Here is a 26,691-nt window from a genome sequence, read left to right on the forward strand (position 1 = left end):
CTCCGCGGCGAGAAAATCACCACACACCGACGCTGATCAACGCAACACCTTCGGGGCGACCGGAACTTCGACGCACGGCCTCACAAAGACAACGCCGCCCGACTTCCAGAGGGGAAATCGACACAACGCCTGCCGTGAGAACAAGAATTCCACGCACAGCCTCCCAGAAGACGCGCAGCCGGAAAACAAGCCGAAGAATCCACGCACAGACCCCGGGACATCTGGGAATCCCGCGACCCACAGAAAGAGACTGTCCGCGCACCGGCAAATGACGCACGACTTCCCCACTTGAAAAATAACAACGCAAGTCCGTGTGTGCAGGGGAGAAATCGACGCACACACCATTTTTCCACTATCTCTTCTTCTGCGGCCCTTTGTGGAGATTTTCCACTTTAAACCAGGTACTTTGTGTTTGAAAGAGACTTTGGGGGTCATTCCAACCTTGGCGGTAAAAGGTGCTTACCGCCGTGCAGAAGACCGCCAGCACACCGCCGCGGCCGCGGTAAACCGCCACGGTCATTCTGACCCACAACAGGCAAACCGCCAAAATACAGACATCCACAAAAGTCCGCCACACCAAAGGGCAGCGAGAAACTGGCGATGACCAAACCTCCACCGTCACGCCAACAGAAATACTCCCATGCTATCACGACCCACAAATCCACGCGGTGGTCTTTCAACCGTGGTATTCCATTGGCGGTACACACCGCCGCGCTCAAAATACACACACTTCTACAAAACACCACCACATTGGACAATTCGAAATACACACACCTGATACACATACAAAGACCACTCCCACACACCCAACACAATATAAAACACACACCCACATCACCCTCAAACCTCCACTCCAACAGAATCGTGAGCACGCACAGAGAAAAGAGATCCGAGTACCCAGACGCGCATTTGACTGTCACCCAGCAATATTACCACGCACTTCACACAACACACCAATACACATCACCACACTTAGCACCACACAATCCACCCCACACATCACCCACACCACCCTATGGCACCGCAAAGACACCCCAGGTTTTCTGAGGATGAACTCAGGGTCATGGTGGAGGAAATTGTACGGGTAGAGCCACAGCTCTTCGGGACACAGGTGCAGCACACCACCATTGCCAGGAAGATGGAGCTATGGAGCAGAATAGTCGATAGGGTCAACGCTGTGGGACAGCACCCAAGAAATAGGGACGACATCAGGAAGCGGTGGAACGACCCATGGGGGAAGGTGCGTTCAATGGTATCCAGGCACAACATTGCGGTGCAGCGGACTGGCGGCGGACCCCCACCTCCTCCCCCAGAATTTACAACATGGGAGGAGCAGGTCTTGGCGACCCTGCATCCTGAGGGCCTCGCAGGGGTAGGTGGAGGAATGGACTCTGGTAAGTCTCATCTTCACTACTTCATCCCCCCACCCCACCAGCATGCCAACTCATACCCCCACCCTCACCCTCACCCCCATCACACCTACTCCTTGCAAATGTCTCACCATCACAACCCACCCATCCCAACACCAAGCCCTGCATGCGACCACAAAGCATGGACACACATCACCAAAGCATGCCAACTGCACATACCCATCCCCCCCCCAAACCACCGTCACAAAAGCCCCCACACGGGAATGCCAGCACTGGGGTACACGGGCACCCAGCCATTGCACGCTATGGCACACACAGATGCAATAACCATACTTTTATACCCCTGCAGGACCCGAACGCCACGTCACCGCGCAGGAGGGTCCTCAAATGTCCACTCCACCCCCAGAAGAGGCCCACAGTGATGACAGCACCTCTGTCGACCTGGATCTAGATGACCAGCCCGGCCCATCGGGGACCTCGGGACAGTCGGTTCCCCTCAGACAGCCACAGGCCACAGCAGACCTTCCCCCCTCTGGGAACACCAGCACAGCACCCACCCAGCGGGCCCATACCTCTGTCCCCAGGACACGTAAATCAGCGGTGTGTCCACCACTACAGGGAACCCAGGCCAACCCACCACCCCAACAACAACAGGGACCTGGGGGCAGTGGTAGTGGGCACACGGTCCAGGGGACAGAGGCCCAGGGAAACAGGGGAACTGGGAGGGCTGCTGTGCGACGGGGGGGGACAGGCCCAGGGAACCCACTCTCCACGAGGCCCTCACCTCCATCATGGGAGCCTACCATCATTCCCAGGAGACGATGGCGACGGTCCTGGCCAGGTTTCAGGAGATCCAGCTCCTGCAGGAGGAACAGTATATGGGGTTCAGGGAGGAACTACGAAACATCAGTTCCGCCCTGGGCACCATCGTAGGGGCTCTGAATCAGGTAGTCACCACATTGCGGGACACTGTGGCACCACAAAGGGCCCCTGACACTAGCATGGACCAAGAACTGCCTACCACCTCTGCCGGTGCTAGTGGACAGGAGGCCCCGCCACAAGACCAACAGGCCACCAGCACCCCACCCCCTGCAGAAGGAGAACCACCCCGCAAGCGGGCCCTGAGATCCAGGAAGAAGACAGAGTAGGATGCCAAGACCCCGCCAGGAAAGGATACCTCCCTGATTGTCATCCCACTGTCCCACATTGTCACCCTGTCCATCCTTAAACTGCCCCTGCTCCACTTTCCACAGGCATTTGGACAATGCACCTGTGATGTAATAGTCTGGACTCTGCCATGGACATTCCTCCACCATCACCCCTCACCGATTTGCAACCCCCCACAAATATAGAGCACTGTAATAAACACAGTTATTGCACAAAACAATCTGGAGTCTGGCTGTGATTTTGAACAAATGTATTAGACATGACTGTGCCAAAATGCTTATTTACATTGTGATGACAACATACCACTGTCACACAGCTGTAGTCCATGGGGAAACAAAGCAGATGTCACGCAGTGGGGCCCACATCTCTGAAATCGGAAGGGAAAGTCACAACTCAGTTACCATACACTGGGGGAAAAGGTCAGACAGTAGAGAGGTAGTAGTCTTTAAGTAAATGTAATATGCCGGTGTGGATTCTTACCTGTGTGTCATTGAAAATACTGCTGTATTACTGTGTTCCTGTTGTCTATGTCGTCCTCTTCGGCTTCCTCGTCTTCACTCTCCACAGGCTCCACAGCTGCTACAACACCACCATCTGGACCATCCTCCTGCAGAAAAGGCACCTGGCGTCGCAAAGCCAGGTTTTGAAGCATACAGCAGGCCACGATGATCTGGCACACCTTCTTTGGTGAGTAGAATAGGGATCCACCTGTCATATGGAGGCACCTGAACCTGGCCTTCAGGAGGCCAAAGGTTCGCTCAATCACGCTCCTAGTTCGCCCATGGGCCTCATTGTAGCGTTCCTCTGCCCTTGTCCTGGGATTCCTCACTGGGGTCAGTAGCCATGACAGGTTGGGGTAACCAGAGTCACCAATTAGCCACACACGGTGCCTCTGGAGTTGACCCATCACGTAAGGGATGCTGCCTATTCCGCATGATGTACGTGTCATGCACTGACCCAGGGAACTTGGCATTAACATGGGAGATGTACTGGTCAGCCAAACACACCATCTGTACATTCATGGAATGATAACTCTTCCTGTTCCTGTACACCTGTTCACTCCTGCTGGGGGGGACCAAAGCAACATGTGTCCCATCAATGGCACCTATGATGTTGGGGATATGTCCAAGGGCATAGAAATCACCCTTCACTGTAGGCAAATCCCCCACCTCAGGGAAAACGATGTAGCTACGCATGTGTTTCAGCAGGGCAGACAACACTCTGGACAACACCTTGGAAAACATAGGCTGGGACATCCCTGATGCTATGGCCACTGTTGTTTGAAATGACCCACTTGCAAAGAAATGGAGTACTGACAGAACCTGCACTAGAGGGGGGATCCCTGTGGGTTGGCAGATTGGTGACATCAGGTCTGGCTCCAGCTGGGCACACAGTTCCTGAATAGTGGCTCGGTCAAGCCTGTATGTCAGTATGACATGTCTTTCCTCCATTGTCGACAGGTCCACCAGCGGTCTGTACACCGGAAGATTCCTCCATCTCCTCGCATGTCCCAGCGGACGGTGCCTATGAAGGACAACAGCGAACACAGAGTCAAACAACCCACAGGTACGTAACCACAGCTTGCACAGAACACGATTGGATGTGAGGTAAATGCGCTGGCGTGGCACACCGTGGCGGTAGGCGGTCGAAGACCGCGGCGCAAAGCAGCATTGGTTAACATTGAACCCTATCGGTCTCAGGAGCCAATGACGATGTGCGCTGGCGGTCGCGGTACGCACCGCCGCGGTACGCACCGCAGCGGGCGTGACCGCCATTTTCTATCTGCTTAATCACTCGATACCTGATCTTCGACAGGAGAGGACCTACACTGCAAGTGCTGCTGTGACCTCGGTCTGGAAGAGACAATGGCTCATGCAACTGGGGAAAGGGCCCCTGCCTTCACTGCTCAGGAATTGGAGAAACTTGTGGATGGGGTCCTCCCCCAGTATGCGCTACCCTACGGTCCTCCAGACCAACAGGTAAGTACAATGGGACACATTGAGCATGCAGTAGGTAATGACTATTTTTCTCCCCCTGTACATGTCACATAGGTCAGCGCCCACCAGAAGATCGATATTTGGCGTGCCATCGCCAAGGCCGTCTGAACCCTGGGGGTCCACCACAGACGGGGCACCCACTGCCGGAAGAGATGGGAGGACATCCGACGCTGGAGCAGGAAGACGGCGGAGGCTCAGCTGGGGATGGCCTCCCAATGTGGGAGGGGTGCCAGTCGGACTTTGACCCCCCGATGGCCCGGATCCTGGCGGTGGCCTACCCCGATTTGGATGGGCGCGTGAGGACATCACAGCAGACACAAGGGGGTGAGTACACTCTAATCCTGGTGACTTTGCGCGCAGTGGAGGTGTCTGGGTGGGGGAGGAGGGCTGTGGGTATTCCTAGGCCAGGGTGATTTCTGTAGGCTAGGCCCCTCCGTAAGGCACGGCCCTGTGCCCCCCCCCACCTCTGTAGGGTGCCAAGTACAGCTATTCATGGCCCTGTGTCATCTATGTGTGCAGATGTCGTCCATAGGCTTGTAGGCCATGTCCCACGGATTAAGTAGTCGACCCCAAGTGCGCGGCGTAGTGCAGGGGGCTTCTGTGTCTGTCCTGTCTGCCAACGGTGTCGCCAATGCATGCACTCAACATGTCTTTATTTCCCCCCCCCCTTTTTTGTGGTCTTCCTGTTCATGTATGCATTAGCATCATCAGGCAGAGGAGAAGTGGCATCGGAGCACGAGGGAGCTGCATCCCACATGGCCATGGAGGGCCATGCAACGGACTCGGAATTCACCAGTGGGACGGAGGGCGAGGGGAGCTCCACAGCGGGGACTCGTGCAGATATCAGTGACACGGACTCGTCCTCTGAAGGGAGCTCCCTTGTGGTGGCAGCAATATCTTTCCCCCCCGCAACAACAGGTACAGCCCCCACCCTCCGCACCAGCATCGCCCTCCCAGCAGCCCCTCAGCGTTTGCCCTGTGCCCGCTCGCCCAGGAAGGTGGGCATCTCCTTCGCCCCAGGCACCTCAGGCCCTGCCCCAGTCACCCCTGCTGCCGTCAATGAGGAGGTCATTGACCTCCTGAGGATGCTCACTTTTGGGCAGTCTACCATTTTGAATGCCATCCAGGGTGTCGAAAGAGAGGTGCACCAGAGTAATGCATACCTGGAGGGCATTCATTCTGGTCAGGCTGCCCTTCAGCGATCGTTCAACACTCTGGCCTCAGCACTGATGGCAGCCATTGTCCCTGTCTCTAGCATCCCCCCTCCAACTTCCTCCACCCATACCCTATCACCTGTACCTCTGCCTATCCCAGACACACCATAAGACCAGCCTGCACACACCTCAACACCCAAGGGAAGCTCAGCCAGACATAAGCACCACACATCACACAGGCATTCACACAAGCAACATCCACATACAGACATACCAACACCCACTGCCTCCACTGTGTCCCCCTCCTCCTCGTCTCCCTCCTCCCTCCCTGTGACGTCTCCACTCACACCTGCATGCACAACATCTTCAGCCACTACGTCCATCACCAGCACACACACCAGAACCCCCCGCACACGTGCAGTCACCACCTCCACTACCATTTACACGTCCTCTGTGTCCTCTCCCAGTGTGTCTGTCACCCCCTCTTCCAAGATACACAAACGCAGGCAGCCACCCACCCAACAGCCATCCACCTCACGACAGCCTCCAGCCCAAGCACCTGCACCCAAAGACACCAGACTTAAAACTCCTACAACCACAACCTCTTCCTCCACTCCCATACCCACTACACCTACCCGTCCCACTGCTCCTAAAAAGCTTTTCCTGTCCAAACTTAACCTCTTTCCAACAACTCCCCCACCCCGTCCATGTCATAGGACTCCAGTCAGCACCTCAGCCACCACAAAACCGGGCCCTGTCATGACAGTCTGCCATGGACTGTGGAGTCCCCCACCCTCCAGGGCAGCCAGTTCAGTACGGAGCCAAGGCACGGGCAGCCCACCCCCAGAGAAACATCCGAAGATAGGCAGTGGCCGGCGCGAGAGGGTGAAAACACCAGGGACTAAAACCCCTACCATGGCTCCGGCAGGAAGTGTGGAGCCAGCTGGCACACCGCCCAAGGTGGTGAAGGGCCACAGGCGATCAGGGAAGGCTGGGAAGGGCAGCACGCCCGACAAGACCGCCATCAGCCCAGCTGGCCAGGAGGGCCCCGCCGGCCCCATCCCAGGTGGACAGGAGGACACCAACAGGCCCGGTACTGCAGCCCAGGAGGGCCCCGCCAGCCACACAACAGATGGGCAGGAAGGCCCCGCAAGCCACAGGACAGGTGGCAAATGACCTCCACGCCATGGCCGGAACCGCTGAACTGGGCCCTTCATCTCATGTACCGCTGAACTGGGCACCGCCGTCTCAAGCACCGCTGAACTGGGCACCGCCGTCTCAAGCACCGCTGAACTGGGCACCGCCGTCTCAAGCACCGCTGAACTGGGCCCTTCATCTCAAGCACAGCTGAACTGGGCACAGCCGTCTCAAGCACCGCTGAACTGGGCCCTTCATCTCAAGTACTGCTGAACTGGGCCCTTCATCTCAAGTACCGCTGAACTGGGCACCGCCGTCTCAAGCACCGCTGAACTGGGCACGCCGTCTCAAGCACCGCTGAACTGGGCACCGCCGTCTCAAGCACCGCTGAACTGGGCACCGCCGTCTCAAGCACCGCTGAACTGGGCCCTTCATCTCAAATACTGCTGAACTGGGCCCTTCATCTCAAGTACCGCTGAACTGGGCACTGCTGTCTCAACCACCGCTGAACTGGGCACCGCCGTCTCAAGCACCGCTGAACTGGGCACCGCCGTCTCAAGCACCGCTGAACTGGGCCCTTCATCTCAAGCACCGCTGAACTGGGCACCGCCATCTCAAGCACCGCTGAACTGGGCCCTTCATCTCAAGCACCGCTGAACTGGGCACTGCCGTCTCAAGTACTGCTGAACTGGGCACCGCCGTCTCAAGCACCGCTTAACTGGGCCCTTCATCTCAAGTACCGCTGAACTGGGCCCTTCATCTCAAGTACCGCTGAACTGGGCCCTTCATCTCAAGCACCGCTGAACTGGGCCCTTCATCTCAAGCACCGCTGAACTGGGCACCGCCGTCTCAAGCACCACTGAACTGGGCACCGCCGTCTCAAGCACCGCTGAACTGGGCCCTTCATCTCAAGTACCGCTTAACTGGGCCCTTCATCTCAAGTACCGCTGAACTGGGCACCGCCGTCTCAAGCACCGCTGCACTGGGCACCGCCGTCTCAAGCACCGCTGAACTGGGCACCGCCGTCTCAAGCACCACTGGCCCATTAGCGGCAGGGGCAGGCCCGCATCTGTGTCAGGCAGGGCTGCACGAAGCACTCTGGGCACCAGTCCCCCTCCAGAACCAGTGGAGACTGTTATCCACTTGTGAGACTGTGGCTTTGCACTCCCCAGGATGGTAGAGTGGGCAACCCACCCACTGTAGAGACTTGAGAGACTGTGGCTTTGCACTCCCCAGGATGTAACAGTGGGCAGCCCACCCACTGTCTGGACTTGTGAGACTGTGGCTTTGCACTCCCCAGGATGTAACAGTGGGCAGCCCACCCACTGTCTGGACTTGTGAGACTGTGGCTTTGCACTCCCCAGGATTGAACAGTGGCCATGGAGGCCCCTCATGGATATGGCGTCATGGACTCATCTGGCTGAGGTGCCCCCCCTTCCCTTCCCCCTGAGGTGCCTGTAGTTTTGCTATCTGATGCCCCTGCAGTGTTCTCTCCGTTGGAGTCAGGTATCCTGTGTGGGCTTTGCCCATGTGATTTGGGCCCAGTGGTCCACGGACAATGCCTGCTACAATGCTCGGACTTGTAAATTTATGTGTATTAGAGTTTTAGATGTGTTATTTATTTTTAAGCCAGTAATCAATATATTCCAATGTTTAGAATCATTTCCTTTTGTCTTTGCATTCTTCCGAGGGGCTTGGGGGGGGGTAACTGTGATGTATTGTTATTAATTGATGTGTGTGTTGTAGTGGGTGAGGGTGGGGCTGGGTGTGTCGCGTATGTATGTCCCCATAATTTTTTGCCTCCCCTCTCCCCTCTATCGTAGGTGCAGTACTCACCGTTGTCTTCTGCGCCGGCGTTTGTGCTCCTGGTAGAGGAGCAGGAAGACTATCGCTGGGAGGATGTGGAGTTCGGGTTCCATGCTGTCCAGATTCCTCGTGGGGTGTATAGAGGTGAGCGTTTTCCGTTCGAAATGACTGTTTCCGCCGTGTTTTTATCGGCGGGGCTACCGCCCCGGAAAAGGTGGCGGATTGGTAGGTTGTGATAGGGTGGGCGGTACATTGACTCCCACCTGTCTGTTGGCGGGGACCGCTGCGCTATGTGTTTGTCCCGCCGTGGCGGGCGTTGTGTTGATGTGGTGGTCTCTGTTGGCGGTTTCCACCAGGGTCGGAATTCCATTTTTTTTACCGCCAGCCTGTTGGCGGTTTAGCCGCTGCTTTAACACCGACCGCCAGGGTTGGAATGACCACCTTTGTTTGCTTTTTAAAGACTTAAGACACTTTGGCCCTCATTCCAATCCTGGCGGTCTCTGACAGCCAGGGCGGAGGGCAGCGGAAGCACCGCCAACAGGCTGGCGGTGCTTCCTGGGCTATTCTGACCGCAGCGGTAAAGCCGCAGTCAGAAAAGGGGAACCAGCGGTTTCCCACCGGTTTTCCCCTGGCAGCGCCGCCATGGGGATTCCGACCCCCTTCCCGCCAGCCTGTTTCTGACGGTTTTCACCGCCAGAACCAGGATGGCGGGAAAGGGTGTTGTGGGGCCCCTGGGGGCCCCTGCACTGCCCATGCCACTGGCATGGGCAGTGCACGGGCCCCCTAACAGGGCCCCATACAGATTTTCACTGTCTGCTTTGCAGACAGTGAAAATCTCGATGGGTGCCACTGCACCCGTCGCACCCCTGCAACTCCGCCGGCTCCATTCGGAGCCGGCTTCCTCGTTGCAGGGGCTTTCCCGCTGGGCCAGCGGGCGATCTTCTGGCGATCGCCCGCCGGCCCAGCGGGAAAGTCAAATTGACCCCCGCGGTCTATTGACCGCGGTGCGGTCTTTCGGCGGTTTCCGACTGGCGGGCGGCGCCCGCCGCCCGCCGAAGTCGGAATGAGCCCCTTTATATCACTTTTCAGTGATATCTCTACAATTTCACATTGCATCTTTATTCGTTTTGACCTACAATTATCCTGATAAATATTATATATTTTTCTTAACACTGTGTGGTGTATTTTTGTGGTGCTATATTGTGTTATTGTATGATTTATTGCACAAATACTTTACACATTGCCTTCTAAGTTAAGCCTGACTGCTCGTGCCAAGTTACCAGAGGGTGGGCACAGGATAATTTTGGATTGTGTGTGACTTACCCTGACTAGAGTGAGGGTTCTTGCTTGGACAGAGGGTAACCTGACTGCCAACCAAAAACCCTATTTCAAACATTGGGGATCAGCGGTGAGGATAGGACTTGTATTTGTGCAGTGACATACAGTAGCTAAGTATTTCACTGCCTACCCACAGTTGAAGGTCAACTTGATTTTTATCTCTTTTTGCAGATTTGTTTTTCCTGACAATTTTCAAAAACTAAATCCTCACTCAACATGTCTCTGGCTGGGTCTCAAGTAGGAGATTTGGACCTAGCCCTGTTGGAGACATATACTGTCAAACAGCTAAGAGGGTTCTGCAGGGTGTTGAGAGTACTCACCCAAGGGGCCTCCAAAAAGGAGGACTTTCAAGTGGCGCTGAGGGCCTGGGCAGAAGCCCATTTAGAGGAGGATGAGGAGGAAGAGGAGCCAGAAAATGGCCCCTCAGAGGATTTATTGCCATCAGTGGGTAATGTTGCCACTGCAATTATGCCCCCTTCCAGACCAGGAAGCAGTGTTTCTGAGCAAAGCCTGACCGCAGAGGAAAGGAGAGAAGAAAGGGAGTTCCAATTGCAAATGGCAAAACTGAAAATTGAGGCACAAGAGGAAGAAAAGAGGGCAGAAAGAGAAGCCAAACAAGCTGAGGCTGAAAGAGCAGCCAAACAGGTGGAAGCTGAAAGAGCTTTGGCTGAAAAGTAACTATTGTTGGCTCATGAACTGAGTCTCAAGGATCTGGAGATCAAGGCAAGACAGTCTGAATCCAGCAATAATGGTGGCAGCATACAGACAGGACCTGCTGGAGAAAAGAAGGTTTGTATACCCAAAAATGTGGTGTCCAGTTTTGTGGTGGGAGATGACATAGATAAATGGTTAGATGCTTATGAAGTTGCACTAAGGGCTCATGAGGTTCCTGAAGGGCAATGGGGGGTAGCTATGTGGGGTTATGTGCCGCCATTGGGGAGGGACACACTCCTCACATCGGATCAACCTGATCAAAACACATACCCACTTCAGAAAGCCACTTTACTGGCCAAGTTTGGGCTGACCCCTGAGAGATACCGTCAGAGGTTCAGGGACAGTACCAAACAAACCACACAAACATGGGTAGATTTCTTTGACTTTTCCAGTAAGGCACTGAATGGATGGGTGCGGGGCAACAAAGTAGATAATTATAAAGGGTTATATGACTTGATTCTGAGAGAGCATATGCTCAATATTACTTTTACAAAGTTGCGCCAGCACTTGGTAGATAGTAAGCTGACTGATCCCAGGAAGCTTACTGAGGAGGCGGACCTCTGGGTTAGCACCAGAGTGTCCAAAAAGGTACTTGGGGAGGACCCCCACAAAGGTGGTCAGGGTTCCCAACAGAAGAAAGAGGGGGGAGATAAACTTACAGATAAGGAACTCTCCAAAGCCCCCCAAAAGAATTCCCAGGGAGGGGGTGGCAACCATTCCTTTTCCAGATTTGGGAAAAAGCCAGGGACTTATGATAAATCAAGGAGAGCCAACCCCAAATGCTTAGAGTGGTACCAATATGGTCACTATAAAGGGGACCCCCAGTGCTCCAAGAGGGCACCGTCCACTACTGGACAGACACCTGGGTTGACTAGTGTAGCGCTCGGGGGGAGATGGACCCAGATAGCTTTGGGGAGCAGGTAGAGATTTCCCTAGTGTCCCTGGGAGAAGGAGAAATGGTGCCCAAAGCCCACATGCCCCAAAATACTTCCAAGTACAGGCTGTGGGTCATCATTGATGGGCAAAAGGTGGAGGCTCTGCATGACACAGGAGCCAGTATGACTACTATCAAGAGTCAGCTGGTGTCAACAGAGCAGATAGTCCCTAATACATTCCACCAGGTCATAGTCGCTGACAATCGTGAGAGTCACCTACCGGTGGCTCTGGTTCCCTTTGAGTGGGGGGGGGTCTCTGGTACTCTGAAAGTAGCTGTGAGTCCTGCCATGCCTGTAGATTGTCTGTTAGGCAATAATCTTGAGAATACTGCTTGGAAAGAAGTAGAGCTCAGATCTCACCTGGAGATGTTAGGGTTACCTGAGTGGGTCTGCATGACCACACGGTCCATGGCTGACCGAGAGGGAAGTCAAGGGCGTCTGGAGCCTGGAACAATGGCCCAGAGAACTGCCAAGAGGAGGGGCAAGGGGCGTGGTAAACCGGTCCCAGAAGTTCCCGCAGTAGTTGACGGGTTCCTGAGGAGGAGGCTCCCGAGCCAACTGGGGAAGACATTGCCACCCTAGGTGATCTACCTGAGCTTGCTGGCTGGCAAGTTGAGGGTGGACCCACCAGGGAGGAATTCTGCAAGGCGCAGAAAGAATGTCCCACTCTAGAGGGTATGAAGAAGCAAGCCTCAGCCCAGGCAGCAGGTGAAGTCTCTGGCAATCACCACATATATTGGGAGAATGATCTCCTGTACAGTGAGCCTAAGGTTTCGGCCACTGGGGCAGCGCGTGCGCTGGTGGTCCCCCTGTGTTACCGAACCTTCCTACTGGGTCTGGCTCACGACATTCCCCTGCAGGACATTTGGGGCAAGGCAGGAACTTTGACAGGCTTGTCACCCACTTTTATTGGCCCAGAATAAGGACAAACTCAGATACGTTCTGTAGATCTTGTCCTACCTGCCAGGGGTAAAACAGGAAAAAGGGTTAAGACCCCCCTGATTCCACTTCCTGTCGTTGGCACCCCCTTTGAAAGGGTGGGCATCGACATTGTTGGTCCATTGGACCCCAAAACTGCCTTAGGCAACAGGTTCATCCTGGTTTTGGTGGACCATGCCACCCATTACCCTGAGGCCAACCCTCTGAGGACCGTAACTGCACTGGTGGTGACCAGAACTCTGATGGGGATATTTACCCGTGTGGGATTCCCAAAGGAGATAGTGTTTGACAGAGGCACTAACTTCATGTCTGCATACATGAAGTCTATGTGGGATGCGTGTGGTGTAACCTACAAGTTCACCACACCCTATCACCCCCAATCTAATGGTCTTGTGGAGAGATTCAATAAGACCTTGAAAGGCATGATTGGTGGCCTCCCTGAGGGCCTGAGGCGTAAGTGGGACGTCCTCTTACCATGCCTTCTCTTTGCTTACAGAGTGGTACCCCAGAAGGGGGTAGGGTTCAGTCCTTTTGAGCTTCTCTGTGGGTACCCTGTCAGGGGACCCTTAAGCACTGTCAAGGAGGGGTTGGAGAAAGCTCCAAAGGCACCCCCTCAGGATGTGGTCAGCTACATGTTGGCCCTCCGCAACCAGATGACCTGCTTCTGGAAAGAGGCCAAAAGTAACCTTGAGGCCAGTCAAGAGGTAATGAAATGCTGGTATGACAAGAAGGCCACCCTGGTAGAGTTTCAACCTGGAGACAAAGTGTGGGTAATGGAGCCAGTAGAGCCTAGGGCTCTCCAGGACCGCTGGTCTGGCCCATTTGAAGTAAAGGAACGGAAAGGGGCGGCCACTTACCTAGTGGACCTCCAAACCCCTAGGAACCCCCTAAGGGTGCTCCATGTCAACCGACTAAAGCCTCATTTTGAGAGGTCTGAAGTCAACATGCTTCTAGTCACAGATGAAGGAATGGAAGAGGAGAGTGAACCTCTCCCTGACCTCCTCTCTGCCCAAGAAGGTGATGGATCAGTGAAAGGTGTCATTATCTCTGACTCCCTGACTCTAAACCAGAAGGGAGACTGCTATGAGCTGTTGGAGCAGTTCTCCCCCCTGTTCTCCCTTACTCCTGGACTGACCCACCTCTGTGTTCATGAAATTGACACAGGTGAAAGTCTCCCTGTGATGAACAAAATTTACAGGTTATCGGATAAGGTGAAGGCAGGCATCAAGGAGGAGGTCTCCAAGATGTTAGCTTTAAGGGTTATTCAGAAATCCAGTAGTCCCTGGGCCAGCCCTGTGGTGTTGGTCCCTAAGGCTACTGCCCCAGGTGTGAAGCCAGAACTCCGGTTCTGTGTGGACTACCGGGGTCTGAACTCAGTCACACGGACTGATGCTCACCCCATCCCCCGAGCTAATGAGCTTGTTGACAGACTAGGCGCTGCCAAGTTCCTGAGTACGTTTGATCTTACTTCAGGGTACTGGCAGATTGCCCTGACTGAGGGGGCTAAAGAGAGATCTGCATTTTCCACACCTGATGGCCATTACCAGTTCCGGGTGATGCCATTTTGGTTGAAAAATGCCCCGCTACCTTCCAACGGTTGGTTAACGGGGTCCTAGCTGGCAAGGATGTCTTCTGGGCAGCCTACCTGGACGACATAGCTATTTACAGTTCCAGCTGGGAGGAACACCTGCTCCACCTCAAGGAGGTGCTTCAGGCCCTGCAACAGGCAGGCCTGACCATCAAGGCTAGTAAGTGCCAGATTGGGCAGGGTTCCGTGGTGTACTTGGGACACCTAGTGGGTGGTGGCAAGGTGCAGCCACTCCAGGCCAAGATTGAAACTATCAAGGCCTGGCAACCACCTAGAAAATAGACTGAGGTGAGAGTCTTTTTAGGCCTCACAGGATACTACCGCAGATTTGTCAAGGGCTATGGTACCATTGTGTCACCCTTGACAGAACTCACTTCCAAGAAACAACCTAGGTTGGTGAATTGGACAGAGGCTTGTCAGAATGCCTTTGACTCTCTGAAGGAAGCCATGTGCACGGCCCCAGTGCGCAAGGCCCCTGACTACTCCAAGGAATTTATCGTGCAGACAGACGCTTCAGAGCATGGCATAGGGCCTGTCCTAGCACAGTTAAATGAGGAGGGCCTAGACCAACCAGCAGTCTTTATTAGCAGAAGGCTATTACCACGGGAACAGAGGTGGAGTGCTATTGAGAGAGAAGCTTTTGCTGTGGTCTGGGCACTGAAGAAGCTGAGGCCATACCTGTTTGGGACTCACTTCCGGGTTCAGACAGACCACAGGCCCCTCAGATGTCTCATGCAGATGAGGGGTGAAAATCCTAAACTCTTGAGGTGGTCCATTTCCCTACAGGGGATGGACTTTACGGTGGAGCATCGCCCAGGGGTTGACCATGCCAATGCTGATGGTCTCACCAGATACTTCTGCCTTAGCGATGAGAGCTCCCAGGAGGTTGGGTAGCTCTCCCCACTTTCAGCTGGGGGGACACATATTAGACCTGTTAGACCTGACAGCCTTAGGGTGGTCACCTCTACTTTTTGGACACTGTTTTTGCTGGCTTTTAGACTCTGCGCACTTTATCACTGCTAACCAGTGCTAAAGTGCATATGCTCTCTCCCTTTAAACATGGTAACCTTGGATCATACCTGATTGGACTATTTAATTTACTTATAAGTCCCTAGTAATGTGCACTATATGTGCCTAGGGCCTGTAGATTAAATGCTACTAGTGGGTCTGCAGCACTGGTTGTGCCACCCACTTAAGTAGCCCCTTTACCTTGTCTCAGGCCTGCCATTGCAAGGCCTGTGTGTGTAGTTTCACTGTCACCTTGACTTGGCATTTAAAAGTACTTGCCAAGCCTAAACCTCCCCTTTCTCCACACATAAGTCACCTCTAATGTGTGCCCTAGGTAACCCCTAGAGCTGGGTGCTGTGTGGATGAAAGGCAGGACATGTACCTGTGTAGTTTACATGTCCTGGTAGTGTAAAACTCCTAAATTAGTTTTTGCACTACTGTGTGGCCTGCTCCCTTCATAGGCTAACATTGGGGCTGCCCTCCTACAGTATTGAAGTGGTAGCTGCTGATCTGAAAGGAGTAGGAAGGTCATATTTAGTATGGCCAGAATGGTAATACCAAATCCTGCTGACTGGTGAAGTTGGATTTAATATTACTATTCTAGAAATGCCACTTTTAGAAAGTGAGCATTTCTTTGCACCTAAATCTTTCTGTGCCTTACAATCCACGTCTGGCTGGGCTTGGTTGACAACATGTCATTATGATCTTGAAGGTGATGTGTGGGGCATATAGGAGGCTGCCTCCCGTGATGTCCAGGCACCTGAATCTTGACTTCAGGATGCCTAATGTCTTCTCCACAAATATGCTGTGTCTTCCGATGTCCCTCTTGTGCTTGGGTTGGGAAATGGGGTCATTATCCATGGCTGTATGTCATAACCCTGATCCACTGCAAAAGATTAAAGGAGTAAGTTGTTGTTAAGGCTTGTAACAGGTTTGTCATGTAGCATGGCAGTTGATATTTTGAGTTGGTTGTGACTCTTATGTGCTTGTGGTATGGTGTGAGTTCCTGGCCTTGTGTAAGGTCTTCTCAGCACTGGGTTGTTGGACATGACAATCTTGAGTTTGGCCGAAGGACCAGGGACATATAATTTGGATTCCTAACTGATGGTCAGTATGTATGGACCATGCATTGTGTTGTGCACCATTGTATCAGGGACATGACACATCCTCACAACACAATGTGGTCAGATGTGGTGGCAACACGGCAGCACTACAGAGCCTGGACATCCCATCCATTTTGACATGTGTGATTACAGATGATGTGTGACGTTTAGGCCCATTGAAATGAGTAAGTGATAATACACAACACGTCTCCAGCATTGGCAGCACTGTCCTGCAACATTTTGACTATGCAAGAATGCCCCATGTGTGACATGTTACTAGACAACCCTTTGTTGCCCCCTGCTCCAGTAGCCAATATGCAGCTGTGCACCTACACTACCAACCTTGCACCAGGGTACTTGGCTAGCTGCCCTGAGGAGGTGGATGTTTCTTTGCAGGAAAGGTCACCATCCTATACATATGAAGTTTTGATGGCCAATTGGGTCTGTCTGTGTGTATAGCAGGATGCAGCATGCATTGGGGGCACATTCATATGAGTTCAAAGCACAGTATACGTCCTTATTGCAACCTGCAAACGGCACCCCTGGGGTGGTGTTCGATGATGGCACTGCCTCAGGTTTTAGGTGACACCTACATCTGAGTCAGCATCATCATGCTTTGTATATTGTGGTGACTGACCACACATTGCACGCCCCTTCCATGCTACATACTGCATGAGAGGGTGGCCGATTTACAGTGTGGCTTCAAGTCATAAAAAATGGTCATCTGACAAGTTGTACATACAGTGCAGGCCATGACAATGGCATTGTGGGCTTTCACATGGGTCCCTTGGTGATCCTTAGTGGCAGCTAATGTTTGTGGCAGCCATCAGGTGTCCAAGGGTGTGCATCCCATTGTTTCAGGATGATAAACATAACTACCAGTGTCTCTCCTATCTTTCAATACCTGATTCAGCACTTATACTGTCAACACATGCACAGTGCAGGCTATGGGAAGGAGCTCGGGTACTTAGCAAATGTATCCCTTGACACAGTGCATGTGAGGTCAGTGATATCTTTTATTTTCCTACAGAGTCCCACTATGGCATCAATGATCTGCACTGGCCGAAAGTGGCTCTGCCTCATGGTGGGCCATTTATTGGTTATGTTACATACATGATGGTGTTGTGGGTCAGTAAGTGGTGCATGTGAGGTGGCACTACAGTAGGTGTGCCACTTCTCACAAATCAGGAACATGGTATGTGTCAGGAGATTACCCATTAAATCAAACTTCGACAGGAGAAGATGCCTTTCACCCAACTCCCTCCAACAGATGCGTGCTCAGACTTTACTGATTATCTGAACCCTGCATCTGCTAGGGGGAAAGGGGAATGGGAATAGAAAAAGAGAGACTACCTCCAGATCCAGTTCCAGCCTGTGTTTCCCACTTGAAGATAGGATATTCAGAGTGTGCTTCTGTAACCTCCACCTTTCTTCCTATTGGAATTTTTTTAAAGGAAGGCCCTGCAGTCGGGTGATAAGAGCATAGATAAGTACATTCCTACTGTGCATTCAACTGTTCAGCTATTCACATTCACCCAATTCTATCGTTCTCTTAACCTTGATCTTTTCAGAGACTAGCCTCTCACTAAGAGAGCAATGTTAACTTAATATCTTCTTTTTTCCAGGAGTCAGAGGTATCCAAGGTTCTCTGGAGAACAGTTCAAAGATTCACAAATACACAATCTACTAATGTATTTTACAAGAAACTAAAACTCCTTCTCAAGGTTCAGTTTTCTGAATCACAGTCTCTAGGAATTAGTCTGAGCACTGAGGTTTGTCTCTAAGACTGGCAAGTCTGCGAGGCGAAGAGTTTTTGATTATATATATGTACAGATATATACTGGCAAGTCTGGAAATCATACAAAAGGATTCTTTACTGCAGTTGCTTGAAGTTCTGTTAAGCCAAAACTAATTCTCCTCAGAAAGCTGATAGCCAGTTGTTGGAAGAAGGAAGAAATTCAGCTTCTCCAGAAAGGAAAAAGTAGCTTGTGTGCACACGGTAACAAGAAAAAGAATAAATTACTCAAAAATGGAAGAATTCTCTATGAAATGAAGCACCTCAGGAACACTGCGTTCAGAGAGAAACAGCTAGAGGGAAGCTTCAGCACGAGACTGAGGTAGAAACACAAGAACGCTGACCTCACAAATATTTGCGGCCACCATCTTGAGTGGCAGTTAAACCTGAAAAAGCTAGTTCTAAGAACAGCTTCCGTTAGAGCCACCGGGAGTAAGGACGCTGCTGAAACCAACGTGAGTAGAAGGAAAAGGGGAATTGTTTTTGCTCAGGGAAGCACTTAACAACACTGGCAATAGTTTTCCTGGCAGTATGTGATGGCATTGATCTTGCATTCTGATGTGTGTGAGCCAATGCGTCAGGCAGATGTCTATGGACACTACAGGTAAGTCAGGTATGTGTTGATGAGATGTAGTTGATATTGGCAGCAGTTGTATGGCATTTGATGTTTGTTTTGGCAGTGACTTGCACGAAATGATTTGAGGGATCTGTGCCAATATGAGACTTACGTAACATGGTGTATGCCATTAACATGGCTGAGATATTCTTTGTATGGTGGTGGGTGAAGTGTATGTACTAGGCAACCTGTGGGAACTTGTAGTGGTCTGTGCAGTTCTTCTGTTAGCAAAGGGTAGATATCTGCACCTGTCCTTCACGTGGTGTGCCTGTCAAGTTGCTGGTGTGTTGCGTACATGTGGGTGTATGTGTTTGTGGTGTGCACTGATTGAGCTGTACTATAGCATGATGCATATGTGTTGTTACCTGCACATCTGTGTTACCCTGGCCATGTGTTAATGTAATGGTGTATGTCTTGTGTGTCCTACAGGGTTTGTGTTTTGTGTGTGTATTGCTGGGTCTGTTGACTTACCCACAAGTAGGTCATTTCCATATTGTTCATCCTGGAATTGTTCATTGATCTTGCTGTGCCGGAATATGAAGGCGTCATGGACACTCCCAGGATAGTTGGCCAGAATGTTTATGAATAGTCCCCGGTGGTCCACTATGCCCTGCACATTATTGGAATGTGTGTGCTTGCGATTCTAGCATAAGTGCTCTGTTGTTGCAGGTGGTACAAGCCGGGCATGGGTCCAGTCAGTTGCACCAAGCACATACAGGAAGCCATGGATTTGGTAGAACCCCTGTTTTGTCTTCTGCTGCTTTTGTTGGGTGTTGGGGAAGGTGATATGGCATTGTGTTTGGGAGATTATAGCGTCTAAAACCTTTGGCAGGAACGCAGAGAATGACGGCTGTGCAACACCAGCAACCAGGGCACCAGGAATGAGCCACTTTCCAGCATGTGCAGGACAGGTAGCAGCTTTGTCACATGTGATATGTTGTGTGGGGTCTGCAGGCTAGCTGTGATTTGTGGCTCAATGAGGTGCTGCAGGTGTAGTATGGATTTCCAGTTCAGTCGGTAGGTCCTTATGATGTCTGGTCCCTGAGGCCAAGGAGGGTTGTCATGGTTCTGAAGATCCTCTCCTGCCTTCTGCGTTGCCTTTGTGGGCTGCGCTGTGGTGGTGGTGATTGCTGTAGTTGTTTCTGTCCTCTGCGTCTTCTCCAAGTTGTTTAATGCATTAAGGCAAGCAGGTCTGTGCAACGTTTTAGATATGGGGGGGGGGTTCCAGCCAATGACCTACCTTTGTAGACTGGGGCAAAAGGATCAATTATCAATTATGTGTTTGTCCCTAGGACCCTTGAGTGCTTTGTATGTTTTGGTAAGATCCACGAAACTTGTTACATTGATCACAATTCCATTGAGGTTAAGCTGGCCATATTGGGTAAAAGTAATTCTGATCCTTCACTAGGTTTAATGGACCTGGTCCCTAAAGACCAGGGCCTTAGGGTCAAATGGCGCCACATATCAGTTCCTGTTTTGTTGGAGACTCTTGTTGTCTCAAATTTACCATTGATCACAGAGTCTCTGTTAGTCCCGGAGGCTCCTTCAACTGATATTCTAGAGGCCTTCCACCTGCTAAATCTTCCTGCAAGAACTATTATTTCTGAGCTTTATGGGCCCTGTAGATCTCCAAAAAGGGGCTGGTTTGATAAAGGCTGTAGGGTGGATAATAAGCAGCTACGCGATGCATGAGAAATGCCAGACCTAGAAACCAGAAGAACATTGCTCTGGCAAGAACAGTTTATTAGAATGCCATCAAGAACAGAAAGTTATCATTAAAGGAGAAAATGTGGGACCATCTAATAACCACCTGTAACACCAGGGACTCCAAGGGTTTTTGGGAAATTGTAAATGGGAAGCAGGCTTGCTCGACTTCTCCCAATGTTATGGGTTGAATCATTACCCTCACCCAGTGGGTGGTGCACTATAAAAAGATTTATGCATTAGGGGAGGATGGAGTTTGGTCGATACTGAGGGGGCACGTCGTTTCCATTAGGCATTTCATTCAAGTGGGAGGAAGGTTGTTGGGTCCCTATGGACCTTTACAAAGCAGATATCTTGCTTTGGGCCCCTTTACTAACTAACCTCCTAAATACCACTTCTACAAATCAAAAATTCCCAACTCATGGAATTCTGCTGTCATCCTACCTGTTTTTGAAAAGGGTTGCAAGCAGAACCCGGCTGGTTAAACCAATTTCATTACTTCACTCAGTTGTCAAAATTGTGGTTTGGATACTTCTGTAACATGCTAAAGATTGGGCTCAACTCAATTACATTCTTTGCCCAGCCCAATCTGGGTTTGGGGAAGGGAGGGCCTCCTTGGAACAGTGCCTGAACCTTAACCTGATAATTGGGAAATATATTACAGCCAAGAAGGGGGCTATTTACCTGACTTTTCTGGACCTGAGCAACCCTTTCAACCGGGTCAACAGATCAAAGTTATGGAGCCTTTTAGCTGATCTGGATTGCCCCAGCCATTGACTGACTTCTTATGGGCCTCCATACTGATGTTAATGCCTCTGTCAGATATGGCGTGGGAGGGGAATGCACGGATGTGTGTTAGCACCTGTCCTATTTCTATTATACATTTATGGCCTGAACCCCTTCCTCGCAGTGAATGGGAAGGACATGTCCGAGGTGAAAGCGACACCTGTGCCGTCTGTTTTATATGCTGACAATGCTGTTCTTTTCTCCTGTATCCCATATAGGCTTAAGGGTCTGGTAGGCCTATCTGTTAAGTTCATGGACGATCTGTAACTGGACACAAACATTGTTAAAACACACTATATGGCCTGTAGGAAGTATATCAGAAAACCTAGACCCATTGCTATTAAGGGAAAGGTGATGCCTAGGGTGGCCACCATTCTATACTTAGGGGTCACCAACATAATAACGGGGTTCCCTGCCTCGCAAATCATTGTTTGCATTTCACTTAAGCTTGTGGATTCCTTTTTAGGATTGCATCCATGGTGGGCAGTAAGCTCATTCAACTATTGTTGCAAATTTGTAAAAATGAAATATCAACCTGTGTGTCTATAAGGTGCTGCTATTTGGGGGTATTGTAATTGCCAGAGTATTTAGCACAAGGAGAACCTTGCACTGAATACTGCTTTTGCAGGAGGCTGAATACATATGTCTGGGACCCGCCAACTCAAGTTTTTTACCCCCCACAATGAGCTGGATCTGGATTATGTAGAGGATCTTGCCAAAACTGCCCCATTGCTTCTCTGGTTTGCAATGCGGAGTGGGGAGCACACTGCACTAAGTAGGGATGTGATTGAGGATTGTCTTGGGTCTGAGCACGCCACAAAATTCCATGGCTCAGCTACATCAGGTGTGCTGCCAAGTCTTCAGGTTACTCTGTATTGCTCTCTGCTCCCCTTACGTTACACAAAGGTGATAGAAAAATGGTTAAAGATTTGTATTTAAATTGCACAAGGGAGAACAGAAAGAATATGGTTTTAGGAAAACCTGCTTTGAGAGCACCACCACTGGCCCTGTACCTTATCTCTCCTTGGTCAGAAATTCCTAGGAGAGATCTCATCTCACAAAGGTTTGCCTGGGTACAATCAGATTGCACCGTTGTTTTCCACTTAGACAATATGATCTGGACTCCATCAAGCTCTGTCTTTGTTACAGTAGCTCTTTTCAGACCTTGGAACACTTGGGCCCATGTTTATACTTTTTGACAAAACCAGCGTTGGCGCTGGTTTGCGTCAAAATTTTTACCACCGGCTAACGCCATTCCTACGCGCCATGCGGGCGCCTTATTTAAGGAATGACGTTAGCCGGCGCTGCGGACTGGTCTGAGTGAAAAAGAATGACTCAAACCAGGCAGCCCCGGTGTAGGGGAAAATGGGAGTTGTGCGTCAAAAAATGGTGCAAGTCAGGTTTGAGGTAAAAATCATGCCTCAGACCGGACTTGCGCCATTTATTGACGCACAACCCAATTGAAATGACTCCTGTCTTAGCAAAGACAGGAGTCATGCCCCCTTGCCCAATGGCCATGCCCAGGGGACCTCTGTCCCCTGGGCATGGTCATTGGGCACAGTGGCATGTCGGGGGGCCCAAATTAGGCCCACCTATGCCACTTAAATCTTTTTTTTTAAAATACTTACCTCAACTTACCTGTACTTACCTGGGATGGGTCCCCCCATCCATGGTTGTCCTCCAGGGGTGGGCGAGGGTGGCAGGGGGTGTCCCTGGGGGCAGGGAAGGGCACCTTTGGACTTCTTCCATGGTCAGAGACCATGGAAGTGAGCCCACAGGTCCCTTAACGCCTGCCCTGATCCAGGCGTTAAAAAACGGCACACATCAGGCTGTGCGCCGGTTTTTAAGGCCTGCCACCACCTGTGCATCGGAATGACGCTGGAGTATAAATGAAGCGCACAGGCCTTGAAGTCATTTTTTGGGCAGGAACACCTACATGTCATTAACGCAAGGCAGTTTCCCGCATCCAAAAAATGCCGCACACGGAGGAATTTTGACGTCCGCGGGCGTCAAAGTTTAAATATGGTGCACGGTTTGCGCCATCCATGGGTGTCCTCCAGGGGTGGGCGAGGGTGGCAGGGGGTGTCCCTGGGGGCAGGGAAGTGCACCTCTGGACTCCTTCCATGGTCAGAGACCATGGAAGTGGGCCCACAGGTCCCTTAACGCTCGCCCTGACCCACGTGTTAAAAAACAGCGCACATCAGGCTGTGCGCCGTTTTTTAAGGCCTGCCCCCTCCTGTGCATCGAAATGATGCTGGAGTATAAATAAGACACACAGGCCTTAAAGTCATATTTTGGGTGGGAACGCCTACCTTGCATGTCGTGAACGCAAGGCAGTTTCCTGCATCCCAAAAATTACGGACACAGAGGAATTTTGACATCCGCGGGCGTTAAAGTTTAAATATGGTGCACGGTTTGCACCGAATGTGCGTCAACATTTTTGACGCACATTCGGTGCAAACAGCGTATAAATTTGCCCCTTGGTTTTATTTGGTAGGCTTTATGATTGCCCCTTTCGAAGGTTCTTGTTGCCTATTCTTAAGTCTAGAGGCTTTTATCAAAATAGACCAGCCTTTCTTTATCTGCAATTGTTAAGTGATCATGTAGTGTCATGTATCCCATGCGGTCTGTTCCTTTTTAAAAAGTGCTTTGTATTGAAACAAAGTCATGAACTTTTAAAATGTCCAATGATCTTTTAGTGTGTGGTCTTAATACAATGTTGAATTTTGTATATTTTTTGTTTGTATTTTACTCTTTTATGATTACATATTTATAATTGAAGTAAAGATATTAATTTATTCAATCAGAGCTTTTTCAAAGATAAGGAATCTTTAGAAAAGGACACACCAGAAAAGGGAACCTGTATCCATTGCATCCTCGACAATGAGGCGGCCTGTCTTTTGTACTATTGGATTTGCCTGCAGCCTTCAACACAGTGGAACATGATCTATTCATAGGGACACAAGAACTATGAATGGGCTTCAAAGACAGTGCAAAGCTGTTTGCAATTGTCCATGAAGACCTACCTGCACCCACGCTGCTCTTACCCAGAGATGAAAAGGTAAACCACATTTTTCATATTGTGAGGGAATGTCATTGGCGTCCACTACAGGCAAGCATCAAGTTCAAAGCCAGCAACTCCTTGTTCCTCTTCCATCCCTCTCCCCTTCAGCACTTCCTGTGCAACTTGAAACATTTATGTATGACACTGATTTGTTTGTTATATAAAGTACTTTAACGAGAGCTATACAAAACTGTTGAATAAATAAATAATTAAACAAATAACAGATTTGTTGATCTGATTTAACAAGTGGGCAAACAAGAAACAGGCCAGAATATTTTACTCATTTCTAGTTGTTCTGGGGAAAGATCACTTTTCGTCCTTCTAGGGGCATATTGAGCCATAAAGAGTCAGGAAGCCATAAAAAGTAATCTTCAATAAAATACAAGAGATAATGATGTATTTACAAATGTTCACATGCAAGATCAACTCCTTATTTAAATTGGAACTCAGGCGACCCTAAGGTAACTATAACTCACTCCCTCGCCATGCACTGCTAATTGTGAATAGATATTACAGCACTCATGGCATCTTTTAGAACACCACTGATAATGTTACTGTAACATTTGCAGTAAAATTATTGATGAGCTAACTGTGCATGGCAGGGGGCATAAATTAAAGTTACCTTAGGGCACAAGTTAGTTACTTTAAATAACTCTAACTACACTCGCTGAACATCTATGGTTTTGTACGTTTAAAACTTGAGCCTAGCCATTACGTACCTGTAACCTTTGTTTTTTCAAGTGAATTTGTATGTTTTAAAAAAATGCTATTCCCTATCTATAATGTCTCTGTAACCTTTGTTTTTTTCAGTGAAACTCTTACCTAGTGGCGGTCACCACTCAGTAGTTATAGTTAGGACCTAGTTTCTATGAAAAAGGTATTTTTTGTTTTGCTACTAACTTTAGCGCCCTTTAATAAATATTCATGAAATTTTCCCCAAAAAATGGTGGGCACTTCAGCTGCTGTCTGGAAACGATTCGGGGTCATCCGTCACGCAGAGACCGAGAAAAAGCAGGGGCCCAAAATGCTTTTTCCCCATTCATTTTTCCATAGGGATTTTGAACAGCAATAGCACCTGAACCACCGGACGGAATTACACCAAATTTGGCAGGAAGGTTGCTCTTGGTCCAGAAAAAGGCCTTTTTGTTAACTGGTGAAACTCCATTCAGTAGTTTTCGAGAAATGAAAGAAAATCAAAATTTGTATATGTAGGGAAACGGAGGCTCTGCAAACCCTTTCGTTCTCGTGCTGAGATCTGATTGCTGTCAACACTTCAACAAGAAAAAAGTGTTAAAAAAAACAAAACAAAAAGGGCCATGATAGAGTCACCCTGACCCCTTAGTTCTGGTTCTGGAATCCCGAAAGGGCCCTCCCAGAGCTAAAAAAACATTTTTTATTTTTTTTGCCGCAATTCACGGTGGATCTGTGGATTCAGCGAAAAATTTTAAAAATAAATAAGTGCTTGTTTAAATGTAGCCCTCGGTGGGCCAAGTCCTGGGGAATTCATATTTTAATGCATGGGGGCCACCCAGCCCCACTGCTGCCCCGGGCCCCACCACCTCCCCGGGACAATAAAAAATTACTTCTGCAGGGTACTGCCACCTCTTCAGGGCTTTCATGCAATCCAATGTGTGAGAGGCACACGTCCCTCCCACACGTACCCCAGATATTACAGCAATCATGACATTTTTTATAACATCATTGATAATATCACTGTATCATTTGTTGTAGAATTATTCATTAAAAAAAATGTGCATGTAGGGTGCGCAAGTTATAGTTACCTTAGGGCACGAGTCATAGTTACTTTAAATAACTACTATAACAGCTGAATTTCTCGGGTTTGGTACATTTAAAATGTGAGCCTAACTATAACATCCCTGTAACCTTTGGTTTTTTGAGTGAATATATATATATCTATCAGTGTTTTCCAAAGTGTGCACCGTGGCTCCCTGGTGCAACATCAGAACTCGCAAGGGGCGCCGCACACTTCTAGGGAACACTGAAATGCTTTCATTTTCATACAAGCGTATGGCCCCATTCTAAAAATACATAACATTTAGAATGGAGCTGTACAGTAGTATGACAAAGTATGAATCACAGTGGAAATAAATCAAATTTGTTATGGTTTTGCAATGTTATGTTGTTAGTTGTAAAACTCATCAAGTTTGATTTGTTTCCACTGTGAGTCTATCTTTCATACTACCGTACAGCTAATAAAGCTGCATTGTACTATGAAAGTGAAAGACTTGCAGTGGAAACAAATCAAACTTGATGGATTTTACAATAGACATCGTAACATTGCAAAACCTAACAAGTTTGATTTATCTGCGCTGCGATTCTCTCTGCTTCAAACTACTGTAGGGCTTCATTCTAAAGACAAGTTACGTTTAGAACTGAGCCAAACAGTAATATGAAAAAGAAAGAATCACAGTGGAAATAAATCAAACTTATATGGGTTTTGCAATGTTGC

This window comes from Pleurodeles waltl, chromosome 11 (genome assembly GCF_031143425.1).
Source record: "Pleurodeles waltl isolate 20211129_DDA chromosome 11, aPleWal1.hap1.20221129, whole genome shotgun sequence".
NCBI classification, from domain to species: Eukaryota; Metazoa; Chordata; class Amphibia; order Caudata; family Salamandridae; genus Pleurodeles; species Pleurodeles waltl.